The sequence below is a fragment of the Megachile rotundata genome, chromosome 1 (assembly GCF_050947335.1).
Source record: "Megachile rotundata isolate GNS110a chromosome 1, iyMegRotu1, whole genome shotgun sequence".
Taxonomy (NCBI): Eukaryota; Metazoa; Arthropoda; class Insecta; order Hymenoptera; family Megachilidae; genus Megachile; species Megachile rotundata.
This window is the reverse complement of record NC_134983.1, coordinates 23,417,614-23,430,932: the sequence shown is the minus strand read 5'-3', so window position 1 is coordinate 23,430,932 and position 13,319 is coordinate 23,417,614. Positions and strand designations below refer to the sequence as shown.

The 13,319-nt window shown below is 42.1% G+C and overlaps 1 protein-coding gene across 8 annotated transcripts in view; it reads left to right on the top strand.

Moving 5' to 3' along the window:
- Antp (homeotic protein antennapedia) overlaps window positions 1–13,319 on the top strand; it is a 382,224-nt gene that overhangs the window by 272,837 nt on the left and 96,068 nt on the right. Inside the window, exon 1 of one of the 8 annotated variants that reach the window (XM_012298883.2) lies at window positions 6,993–7,240. The exons of the other annotated variants lie outside the window; for them this stretch is intronic. The gene's annotated coding sequence lies outside the window, so the exon portion shown is untranslated. Of the gene's footprint in view, window positions 1–6,992; window positions 7,241–13,319 lie in introns of those variants that run through there. 8 annotated transcript variants of the gene reach the window in all.

Sequence of the window (13,319 nt, the reverse complement as noted above, 5' to 3'; positions counted from 1 at the left end):
AACGATGGCGTCGCAGAATAGTCGGTTATCAACGCAAAGGTTCTACGTTAAAGTTCATACTCGCTTTCATTTTATATTAGTTCCTATATAGAATTGCTAATGGACTTAGGGATACATCTAGTTAGTCTGGTAGCGTGTGTATGTTTGAATAGGCAGTTACTCTGTAGTTACAGTGGGTGCGTTTTCGAATGAATTAACGTTAGAAATTCTAATAGACTCATGGGTAGAGTTGCGCGTAGTGAGAGTTAGTTAGAGTGCATAGTGAATGGATAGTTAACTTGTGGTTACAATGGATGCGTTTTCTGACGAATAGCTTCAGCGTATTCTTTCGTAGAGTATAATCAGTCTCTTCCTTTGCTTTTATAGTACAGCTTTTGTTACAATATCTCTTGCATAACTCTTGTAATAATTAAACTTATATCCACAAACCAGTAATCTAGAAATTAATTGCATATTCAAGCTTCTAACAAGCATCGAAGTTAGTCAAGTTGGAGATTGAAGTGGAGTTAAGTCAAGTAAGAGTCTCCGATCAAAATGGCAGAGGTTGACCAAAGATGGCAGTGACCGAAATAGGTCGAAGCAGGAAGAGGCGTTGAAATGTGACTAAAAGTAGCTATTAAATTCCGGATGAGGGAAACGGAGATAATCGCGCGTGCGAATCGAAAAGACATCGTGTAAATGGTGGAAAGAGGTAAAGATGGAAAAGAGGATACAAGGGAGAAGAGGACGAAGAGGACACGGCAGGACGCGATGCTAAACTGTTCGCGGGTCCACACCGCGATATCTCGTGAGCAAACGACAATCGTATAATTAGATGTCGCGGCGAAGCCTACACAATATCCACGGAGAAGACACATTGGTGGTAACCGAGCGTCGTTGCGTATTCCTTGGACGCTTTCCGTAGATATAGGAGTGATTGCGAGAGGCTATCGTTCAGGAATCGAAGTGTCCAGGAGCAATCGATGCTGGAATGCGGGTAGGAATTCTCGAGCTGCCCGACGAACGGGACCTCCCGGATGTTGCTGTACTTTTTAACCCCTTGAACATCGTGGGCGTTTACGCGCATTCCGAAATCATTCAAGGCTACTATTCATCATTAATATTTATACCCGAACCCCTTTGTATGAATTATTTATCAGAACTATTCACCGCTATATTAAAATAAATTGCGTCGAAATTTACACTTTACGGTGATGCTTTTTAGTTGGATCTCATTAAACACCAACCTTGAACATAGAGAATAAAATGTTTATTAAATCAGAGTAATAAGCTAGGAACCTACAATGAAGTAGCAGAGTTTCATACTGACAAAGTTCCTCACCGAACCGAGGGAACATGATCGATCAACGATGATCGATCGTGTAAAAAATAGAAGAGCTAAAGGCTATTACATCGCTGCAACCTTGTAAGAGGAAGTCGTCGTATTTTTCGTGTTTCAACAACACCATGGAGCAACACGAGGACTAGAACAATGGAAACGGTGAACGTTGAGGGACGGATTGGTGGTTCGAAGAAACCAGGCCCCCATAGGTACGAATGCGCCCCGTGAACGCGAGCCGTGTGTAACAAATACAGGCGATGATTATCGAACTCGATTTGAAGGGGAGACAATAATTATAATGATTATATTGGAGTTGGAAGGTAGGCGGCCGCCGGCAAATAAATTACGGGTTTGCTTGCTGCGTGCAGTCCACATAGCGGCATAGGCGCGTTCAATAGATCCGTATCTGAGCATTCTGTTCGATAGAGAGCGCCACTGCAGCTGCTGGCTTCCGCAATTCTTTTATCGACATTAATATGATCATGGCGAGTTGCCTGAAACACTGTCGCTGCCTGGAAAAAATTTATGGTAATTGCCGCACGGCCAGGAATTGGCGAAACCTTCTTATCTACACCTTCCAGGCTATTTCTCTTCGTCTTCGAGCTTTCGCTGCTGTCGAAAATACAATATCTTGTATCGCCAAGTAACACTTGTTACTCTTTTTTTTTTATTAAATTAATCATAATTATTATATAATTTTGAGCCTTCAAGTAACTTGACCATTTTTTTATTATTAAATTATTAATAATATTTCAAAATTTGCGAAAGGAAAGAGATCTCCAGAACTATAAATTGATGCAACGTAAATGCAGCCATCTGAAATAATATGGATCCAAACAATCGCTCGTTTTGTTTAAGCACACCCGTTTTTATGCAGATATAGGAATACGGGTTTGATAAGATCGATGCACCCGGTGTCACCATTCCTGCAAATAAGGAACCGAATAATGAATTGTACTTATCGCGTTGATCGAGTGGTCTCACGACCGGCTGTTGATCAATCTTCTATGTCGACGACATTATCGCGCTACCAAACTGGCCTTTCATGGATTCATCTTAATGGTCACAAATTATCGTAATTTTAATATCAATGCCACGGCATATTCTTCGCGACATCTTCGGCTTTTATACTTAATTATATTCAGCGTTTTGTAACGGTGCTGACAGGAAGACATGGAAATTTATAACCTTGAACATTTTTAAATTTAATAGTTTATTTGCATCTCTCTATTATAAATTTACATCTTTTCATTTTTACACGGCTATTATACTGTACTACTATTATGCTAATTTTTTCAATGTAATTTTGCAAGGTACAACAGAGAAATATAAATTTGAAAATGAAAGGATCGTTATGGGAATAATCGCAATCGTTATAACATACGTCAACGTGACATTTGACGTATTTTGTTAATAAATAATAAAACAGTAAAATCTATCGTCTTAAAATATTAATTAAAAGTCATTCCGAAAATTTCTATCGGAATAGAACTTTCTCCTTCACCCCGTGTCATGCAGCAATCAAGTCAGACATCGATATATCGAGGACGGAAAAAATTCTGGAAGCAGTCCAAGAGCTAGGAGGAGTTTCTTCCACCTGTCGGTGAAAACACGATGGTGTACACCGCCCGCTAGAATGGGGGCTACTATGCACACGGACACACACGCATACACACATACGGAGTGTACACACAACACCCGTTGAATTTAGAAAGTCACGAACAGCCTCTCGCGAACGTAGCCACCGCCACCGCCGCTCAATTTATTCGCCGCCGTTCAACTCGCTCTCAGTCGCTAATTGAAAAACGGACAAATTAACACGGTGGATGAATCGTCGCAATTTATTATGTTGCGACTGTTACCGCTTCGACGAGGACCTGATATCGAGAACCAGAACGAGAAATACTTCCGATTAGTATCGATGAGTTCTTTAGATCCCCAATTTTCAGAAACGTAAATTTTCGTATGGGAATTTAACTCGGTATTGTAAGATCGTTGAGAATTTTATCTTTATCTGAAAAAATTAAAAGGGTGCGGGCAGTGCAATCGTTAGGACAGACAGGGTAGTTGTTTTGCAAACTATTATTACGATCTGCGCTATTTGAATTTTATAACATAATATATTTTGATCTTGATGGGTTTAGAAATACGTAAATTATTAAAAGAAGCCACATCTGATACAAAAAAATATTTTTTATTTACTGACAGTTTAAAGCGTCAACGTGCAACAAATTTTTTACAGACATTCTAAACAACATCCACATTCAACTATCGCGAAAACAGGACTAAATAAATGTTACATATTTCATTTATTTTTTTACAATAATATAAACTTTTTTCTGGTTATCCACATATTCCGTATCGAACTTGATCTTTGTACCTAATCGAAGGAATGGTAACAGTCCGGTGGAATTGATCGTTACGGTGCGATATCGTGACGGGATTTGATGAATTCGCGGTATTGACACACGTGACAGTAATTTCCATGGAAAAACTGGTATACGTAGTCGAGCGTAATATTCCGTCATTGAGAAAGCAACGCGGCCACGAAGAGGGAAAGGTAAGTTGGTGCCGGGCCAGCTGCAGGTAACTTGGGAGCGTCACGACGCCGCCGTCGCGGCGAGTTACGGCCACAAATCACGCAATTCGTAATTGCCGCTACCAGCTACGCGATTTCATGCGAGGGGAGGGACAGACGTGGCTCCATGGCTGCACGTGTGGATGGAAATCCATAAACATCGATTGCCTCGCGTAGTAGCACATACGTCGAACACCGACTAACGCTACATATTTCCGTATCGTGATATCCGCCACTATGAAATTGCGGCCTAGTGTTCTTCGAATTCGCACCCGGTCGCGAGACCGACCGAATTCTCGTTCTTCGAACGAGCAACTTTCTGTGAACGTATTCCTATAATTTCACACGAAAAGCAATCAAAATACTTTTGATCAACATTATCCTTATTTCATTTTTTTCATCATTCACGTTAGCACTCGTAGTACCCAAATAAAATTAGCACCGAAATAAAATCCACCCTAATCGGATTTGTCGCGAAAATTAAGGGTAGAAAATTATCCCTTTCCACTTTGTTTTCCATTTTCTTTTTAACACGGATTATAGCCTCATGCAAACGCTCGACGGTTAGGTTTCTAGTTCACAGCATCACACCGTTGTGGTGCACGTGACCCCGGATAGCGTGGGGTGTGAGAATGCAACGTCGAACCAATACACTGCAATTTCCGTGGCGATATATTACGTTCGCGTTCCAAGTATTACTTGGGCCCGCGTCGATGTCGGTAACAGCCTGACCATCGACGAGTTTGATTTCAGGAACGACGTTGGTTCCCGTTTCTGCAGAAATCACTAGGCAATAATAAGCAACGGCACGACGCGAGTCTGCGTTACGCGCGATAGATTACCCGCGTCGCGTCTAATAAACTGTAATCAATGGCCCGTTCTTCTTTGCGACACTGGATTTACGTTCCTGGTACGCTGTGCCTTACGGCCGCGAAATTGAAAAGTAGACGGCTGTAATTTTCTGGAACGGGCTGCTATTTATGGAAAATACGATTGACGGCCAATTGTTTATGGACTGTTTCTCGTTCGGATTCAATGAGGATTGATAGAGACTTTCTATCCAGTTGAGACAGAGTGTTCATTTCATTTTGTTATAAAACCATGCACGTATAAATTCTTACGTTCAGAGTATCACTTAAAATATAATTCGTGGTATTTATTCTAGAAGACTCTGATTCTATGAGTAAGATGTAAGATCTTGTGTATAAACGTTTTGAGAATTGTAGTGAAAGTTTGAACGGAGATGCTTCAGTCTACAAATTCGTAACTTTTAATCTAAAATGGCTGACTGCTTCCTTTCATTTATTAATGCCTATGACATATGATGTCATGTTTATATCAATGTACATGACATTTGACTCTGTTCGAAACCTTGGCCATTTTACGCGATCGAAAATTGAAGTAATAAGAGATCGGTAATTCATTCTCACGGTCATTCGTCGATGTCCGAAGGATCGGCGGAAGAAAGTGTATGTCGCGCGGTAAATTTGAATGTTATCTTGCCGAAGGATCGACGCGAACGCGTCCACATTCGCGGACCACGTCATCACGCGGCGTATCACGCACATCGTCGAAACGTGTTACCATTGTAACACGCTCGTAGCCGAGGCAATACATTACGCTACGTCGTCGTCCTCGAGTATTAGCCGACGTTCCTTTAACACGACCTAACCCAGACTTCGTTTCGTCCTCGAAGCCCGGCTAAAAGCTTTCTCCGCTCCTGTAATTACACGGATATACGGAGCCACGGACCACGACTTCCAAAATCGAGGAACGGTCTGGATCAAGCACCTTCCTTCGCCAACCGACGATAATAGTTGTTGTGTCGAAAGAGAGAGAGTTTGAACCGTGCCGTTTCGTCAGAGAGAAATGATAGGGAAAGAAAATTGTCGACAACCGTGGATCGAATTGTCCACGATGGATTTCTTTATAGAATTGTTCCTGTTTCGTGAATCGTGAATCCTTTCAGACCGCACAGTGTGTTTCGTGTTTCGGATGACGGGGATTGAATTAGTTGGTATAAAAGTTTTATTCTGGATGATGTGGGTATTACCTCTGTTCACTTGTATTTCGTCTGATTTATTACCGTGTTTTGTTTAGTATTTTAGGTTGTATACACTGGGGCAATAGTGTTACCCGTGGTGAGAACGCAGGAAATTGTTAGGTTAGATGTTGCTACGCATCCACAAGTGAATTGTGTATCTACTATCTGTCCAAGTAATCTGTCATTGTATACTTTGGTACGCGTATGTGTACATTCATCACGTTTCAAAATTCGCATCCACGAAAACTGGTACTGAACATTGCGTATTAACACGTACTGTAGTACCTACTTGTGAATTACGTAACCGTTTACAGCATACGTACCTAGCATTCCACAACTTAACATCTGAAACGTTCAAATGTACTGGCTATAATATGTACATTTATACGTTTCGTCTAATTTTCGGTAGACATATGTTCATCTTGTACAGCCGTGGTCACCTAGTTATTTCAAACCTCTGACGTTTAACAATATGTACATGAAGTATTAATTTCATACAATTTTATGATTTGATCATTCTTCCATCTATTGAGATTTGGTATGAGACTTGTGGACCTGTAACGAAGGGACCTAATAAAGGTCCAACAAAAGTATTTCTGTAATCTCCATTTTTTTTAAATTTTAATTCAATCTTGCCTCAAAGAGTTGGTGATTCCGACATGCTTGGAATATCAGTCACTTAAAATTTGTATGAATATAAAAATAAAGATATTTGGGCACAGCGGTCTTTTTGTCTGTAAGACGAAAGACCGGTGGTCTTGATGGTCGCATCTGACTTCCAGTTATCAAAACGCGCGCGACGAATCAACAGATAGGGGTACCAGTATGTTTGCATAATCGTCGCGGCATTTTTCCCGAGATTCTCTAAAACAAGTGGGCTGTGTTCCGTCGGCACATTAGGTGTGCCCGTGTGTTCGCCGAGCATCGGAAGAGCCAGTGTGGGTGCGTCGGTGAGTTTCCCGCGCGCGCCCTCGCGCTCCTTCCTCCTTCACCGGCGCGCTGCTTGCCTGCCTGCCATCGTATCAACATCGCACTTCATAATCCTGGCAGTGTTTCTGCGCGTCTCGATCCGTTACCTCGGTGTCCGATCGGCTCTCGAAACCGCGCACCGACCAGAACTTTGTTTCCGCGTTGTCGCGAATTTTTCACCGCTTCGTTTCGTCGACGATCCTGACGAGTCGTGATCGGAGATGGCCACTCGTGTCGCGTGCGCGTGTGCATCAGTTTGGACCTGAGCCTTCTCGACTCGCGTTACACCGATGTGCCAACGGTACACGTGACTACAACGATGCACGAGGTACTCCATCGTAAATTTTACGTAACGTTTCACTCATCACCGCTGCTTGCTCTAGGCTATTTATCTTTACCAGACTTCGACCTGTGTCCGCATTTTTGTCGCTCTTAACGCTTTGATAATCGCCAGTTCTTTCTTTTAGTCCGGAAAAGGTCCAGTTGTGATTTGTTACAAATTAAAGAATTTTATTACAAGTTAAATTACAAGCTATGTACGGAAAGAGGTTCTATGTCAGAGGGTTAATTTTTTAACTTACAGTAAGAGTATAATATAATTTTTGATGTTACAAAATTTTGCATGTCTTTCGCTTGAACGACAGGTTAATCCAACTGATTGATCTCTGTGTTATAATTCTGCAATTCCTGAATTAAGGGCAGAGAAACACTTGAAATAACATCTGACCAATAATACAAGTTAAATATTTAAAATCTTAATTTTATACATTACTTATTCGTATCTTTCATGTCCTTAAAATTCGTGTTAATGTATTCAGTGCCAAGAGATAAACACGGTTGGAGATTCTGACTGAAATTTTTTAAATAAATCCGATTGTGCAATGCATGCAGATATTTATAAATAATCAATAAGGTTGAAACGCTTCATAGCTAGTAATAATTAATGACGCTGTGCTTATATGTATAATTCATGACGCACCATTTTTACAAAAATTAAATTTCTCATATGAGGAATTATAATTTTTTCACGAATTAACTAAATTATTCCGCGATAATGAAACGTTAACGATTGCTCTACATCGCGAATCTAAACATTGTACGCGTGAAACAATTCGTTAGAATGTGTCACTCGGAAGATGGATCACGAGGACACGCTGAGACGTCCCGTGAATAAGAGGGAGAGCAGCATTTTCGAGGCTCGCCAAACGTTCAGAATACTTATCTCGAAATAGACGGCGAGACTTCGAAGTAAGCAACCCTCGAGGAACGCCGTACGCAAGGGTTTTTCCTAGTCGAATCCATGACCGACGATTTCTCCTGTCCGTCGATATATCAGGCAATACGCATTTCTGCCATGCCAAAGTGAAACGCCATTTCTATCCGTCAGGCGTCGAGCCAGTTCTCTTTCGCCTGCTCCTTGACTCTGATTTTTTTCTGTATCGTGTGTGGTTGGTGAACAATGTACATCGACTGGAATTTTCGAGACACCCCGTTGTCTACCCATCTGCACGTAGCACTGGATTAACCATTAAAGTAAAGGGAAGGGAGAGGGTCAAGCGGTAGTTCATGAAGTGGTCACCTAAAGGCGAATGTTAACCTAATTTAGTTTAAATGGTGAATTAGGTTAGGTTAACAACCGCTGTCTAGGTCAAAAATCGTTGAAATCAATTAGGTTCCATCTTGAAGTAGACTAGTAGATATTTCAGGTTTGATCAAGATATATAATCAAATCGGTAACGTTGGAAAGATCAGCAACGTTACAGTATTTTTATATCTCGAAAACTGGACAAGTTTGGTGATAAAGTGTATAGGAGAAAGTTGTTTAAAATATGGAAATCGGCGGTTGGAATTCTGAAAAAATTGGCGAAGACTTTTTGCAAGAAATAGCTGGAGGAATAAAAGGAAGAAAAAGGACAAAATGGAAGGGTGGGTGGAAGGCTAGACGCAATTTGCCCCATAGGCCCCGTGGGTGGTTGCTCGATTCCCGGTTATGCCCGTGCAGGATTGGTCAGACGTCTGACAGTTGACGGATGACGAGGCGGCCTTTCAGTTCTCCCCTTTTACGCCCTCGACGAACGGCTTTGGTCCCAGCTTCGGTTCCTGCTACGTCCATTATGCGCCTCGAGGCAAGGCTGAACCGGGCGTAACGGGATTATTAACTGAAATAGGCGTATAAGTCATGCGTCTTCGTCTTCTTCTCTGCCCCCCGACTCCTTCGGTTCTCGCTCCTCGTCCTTTCCTTCTTTTTCAACGCGATCTTCGCGCGTTTCCATACGTGGGCCATCAGCGTGGGGGCCAGCCAGGGCTCTCGTGAAATTAGAGAAATTCCCCGCGCGTAGCCGCGAGAATTCTCAGCGATGGTCAACGGATAAGCAACGGCACGCAACCAGCAGATGCAAATCTCGGCACCGCTTGCGAAACATTAAAAATAATTTCCACTTCTTCGCTCGACACGGTTCCCTTCTTTCTACCATTGCTGGGACTGGTCGTGCCTCATCTTTCTTATCGTGCCTCGATCGTTATTGCCTCCTGCTTACACGTTTCGAACGCGGTGACTTCTGGAGTCGTGAGAAAATATGGTGGATACACTGCAGACGGCGCTGGGGGTACCTTCTAACAGTAACGTTTTTAGGTTAGAAAGAAATTACTTCACTGTACAAAGGTTAATTTATGTTGAATCGTAACGTTGGAGGAAGTGATTCAAGTATGGGATAGTTAAACTATAGGGTCATGTTAGGTTCCTTGGGTAAAACCATGATTCAGGGAAAAATGGTGGCGAAGCAACTAGTCACTTACATATATTATTTTTAACCTGTTGTCTACGTCTTAAAAAATTTACTGCTATGTTTATTTTATTCTTTTAATAATGAACTGCTTGAAGAGTTAATTTAACCCCTTGCCGTGCCATTTATTTATGAGGTACGTCAGTCAAGACTAACCATTCAGAACTATAACATTAAAACGAACAAAGAAAATTAAAATGTTCTAAGTATTTTATATTCAGGGATCCTTGACAACGCAAATTATAGTTGGATCTAAACTTCAAGTTGAAGAGTATTCAAAATTTGAGTAACATTAATCACATTTGAGTTCTGAGTGCGTCACGAGTGAGACTCGTCAAAGCACGGGAAGGGGTTAAGACTAGTATATCGACTACTTTCAGGGAAATTTGACCCTAACTGTCCAATAACGACCGCAACGTGCTACCCTACAACATTCCGGAAGTGTAACACGGTGTTTAAACACCCATTGGTTGCATCGGAGTAGTACTTTTTTTAAATAAGGGTTGTAAGAGATCGGTCCGCGAGGCGGCGCTCGATAAGCGGTTGTCGGATCGCGATTTTTCGATGCGGAATACGCGATAAACGCGAGCGAGCGGCGCGATGATGCGGATCTAGAAGCGACGCGCGAAATGTTCAGCAACAGAATCCGCGCTTCGTGGTCGACGTTAAAGCAACGCCGGTGTAAAAGGCACACCACACCGGTGTAAAAGGCACACCACACCACACCGGTGTCACGTTTATCTGGCCGGCGATCGGCGCTGTGCGCCGCGATTGCGCGAAACCGCTGCGTACACCAACTTCAAGTGTATAACCGGCAAACCGGTTGAACTTCTCCCTGTTTCCTGCCGATATCTTGTTCATGGAAAAATCGTCGCCGCTTTTCTGCGTCGATTAAACTTCGATTCCTTGCGCGGTTGAGCTTCGGTGTCTCGTCGTGTCGCTGCTGCGTGTCGCGAGTTGAAAACAGGGCGGGGATTCGTGCGGAAAATTATAGTCGTTTCGCGATGATTCTCCCGCCAGGAAGATTTCAGATAACGACAGTCTGAAGATAACGCGGATATCTCTTTACTCTTCGGCTTTTTTTTAACGAAATTTTATATAAAAAATATTCGGCAGTTTTGGCTGGGAGAAATTTTATGAGGAACTTGGGGTTGAAGCGTAGGTGAGATTGTAGATGTTTGTGTCATATCGAAGTCTACGAAACACTTATCTACAGTCTGTAGATGTTATAGATTACGTGACTTATGTATGTTTTGCAGACCTCAATATATGATAAATGCATAGACATTTGCGGTATAGCAATTAGGTGTTGTTTGCTACAAGGTATATCCAGTTTCATCGATCTGGACGCTTCAAAATATTCTCTAGGCTTTTATATTATCGATTCGGTGATATATTTCGAATATTTGTAGATGCGATTAAGCGTGGTTCACTTTTAGGTCAAATTCGAGTTACAGTTTAGAAAGTCTTATAGTCGATTCGATAATGTGCTTTGAAATATTTACCGTATTTTCAATAGTACAATCAACATAATTCTTGAACAAATATTTTCACGTATACATATGAAAATCCAGAAACTAAATTAGGTATCTACCATCTCCCTTCATTACATCCATCAACTATAATCTTATCTAAAGATCACGCATAAAATATCCAAGCTACCTGAACTACCCTAAGTTAAATTATGTCCATCCTCTTTAAAACACTCTATATAATGAAATGGCAAATCAAGCCTATTTATCCCTACAAGTCGACTAAGATTAATAAGTACACATATAATACATACACTTTCCTCGTGTTCATAGTCTAGTTAAGAATTATAAAATATATACAGATAAGGAGTTAAATGAGAAATAAATGAATTCAGATGCCTACGATCGGTGTGTATCGCGCTAAGTATGGTCTAAACGCGTTTCAATTCGCTAATTAAGATTATTCCTGGAGTTTATCGCGCCCATCCGTAAGCGGTATGTCGACCTCTTATTGTGTAGTTTTGGCGGAGGTTCGTGATGCGTGAGAAAACGGACACGGACCGGTATCCCGGTTTGTGGCGCGATTAAATCTCGCTTCTGTACGTTACGTTTATCGTTGTGTTTGTAAAAACGGTTATATGGACTAATTGGTCGTCGTTGTCGATGCTCCTTCCTTCTTCTTCTTCTTCTTCTTCCTCTCCCCGTTTCTTCGTCTTCTTTTTCCGTGCCTATCCTACGTTTCTTTTGTTTTGTTCCTTCATTCGCTTCTACGTTCGTGCCAATCCTTTTTTCATCGTCACAATTTCCTCCCGCCCCAATGTGTATGAGTTACTGCATCCATGAAGAGTATTACTACCTGTCGAACCTGACTCCGTATACTTTGCCCCGGCCTATCATTTATCATCTCATTTTATAGTCAACCGATCGTGCTACACTGTGTCTGGATTGCCTATAGCGTTTACGCCGAGATAAGTCTGCCGATGATTTTTTCGGGGCTTGTTTCTACCCCGTTGCAATAAAATGGCAAAAAAGACCCCGTCTCTCTTATTAACACGTTGAATGCCGTAGGGGTCATCGGTGGTCGGCAATCGACTTGCCAATGGCGCTGTGGGAATCTCACGAAACTGACGATGTCAGTATCAAGCTCGACTCTAATAAATTATATCGTTGAAATTTGTTCATTTCTTCGGGTTATTCAGATTCAATTGTGTTTAGATTTACACGAGTAATTCTGATTTTTAACTAGGACTTGAATCCCAGGGGATAATATGCAAATTATAAGTTTGCCGTGTTATTAGAATATGAATTAGACGTACAAGTTATATTATGTTTATCGATTTCCGTATATATATTAAGTTGCACAATTAATTTATATAAGAAGTCACGAAGGTATCAAACGGTAAATTATTCGTCGGTGCAAGCCAATCGCAGCTCGAGAGACGCCATAGCATAATCGCGGAATCCAAAAGGAAACCTGATCAGAAATTGGTCGGTGGTTTAATTGCTCGTTTCGATGCAGGTCGAGTGTGTCCTATGCCGAATGTATCATCGTCTAATCGTTATTCAATCAATGCCCGAGACATTCTGTGCACCGGTCGAGAGAAAGGTTAGGGGCTCCTTGACGCAAAACCTGACGTGCCTTCACACTCCGCTGACGTGCCTTTACTCTAGTCGGCCGAATCTCTAATAATATACTTTAACACCTCGGACCACCCAATGGCAGCGTGGCATAGAACGATTTAGCTTCGCCAAAGGAGGGCCTGATTGGTATTGCGGGAACAAACGAACGGATCGGTCAGGTGATTGATAAACAGCGCCACGCGCCATTCGACGGACAAATACGATCGTCGGAGGGCGACGGGACCGCCCGCGCAGTCTGCATCGCGAGTCTTCTCTTGGTTCGCCTCGATAAGGAGGCCCCAGGGAATTCATTCGAGAACTCGAGAGTAGACGATCGACGAGAAAAACGTGGTAGCGGCGATGTTAATAACGAGAAAACAGTAGTTATCTTGGGAAAAAACGATGTGCTTAGAGTCGATAGCGCTCGCTGTGCAACCTTGCGAGCAACGGGGACGTCGTTACAGAAAAAGCAGCGAGACCACCCGCGGTGTCGCGTCGTGCATAATTTATAGTCTATCTAGTAGCAAAATTT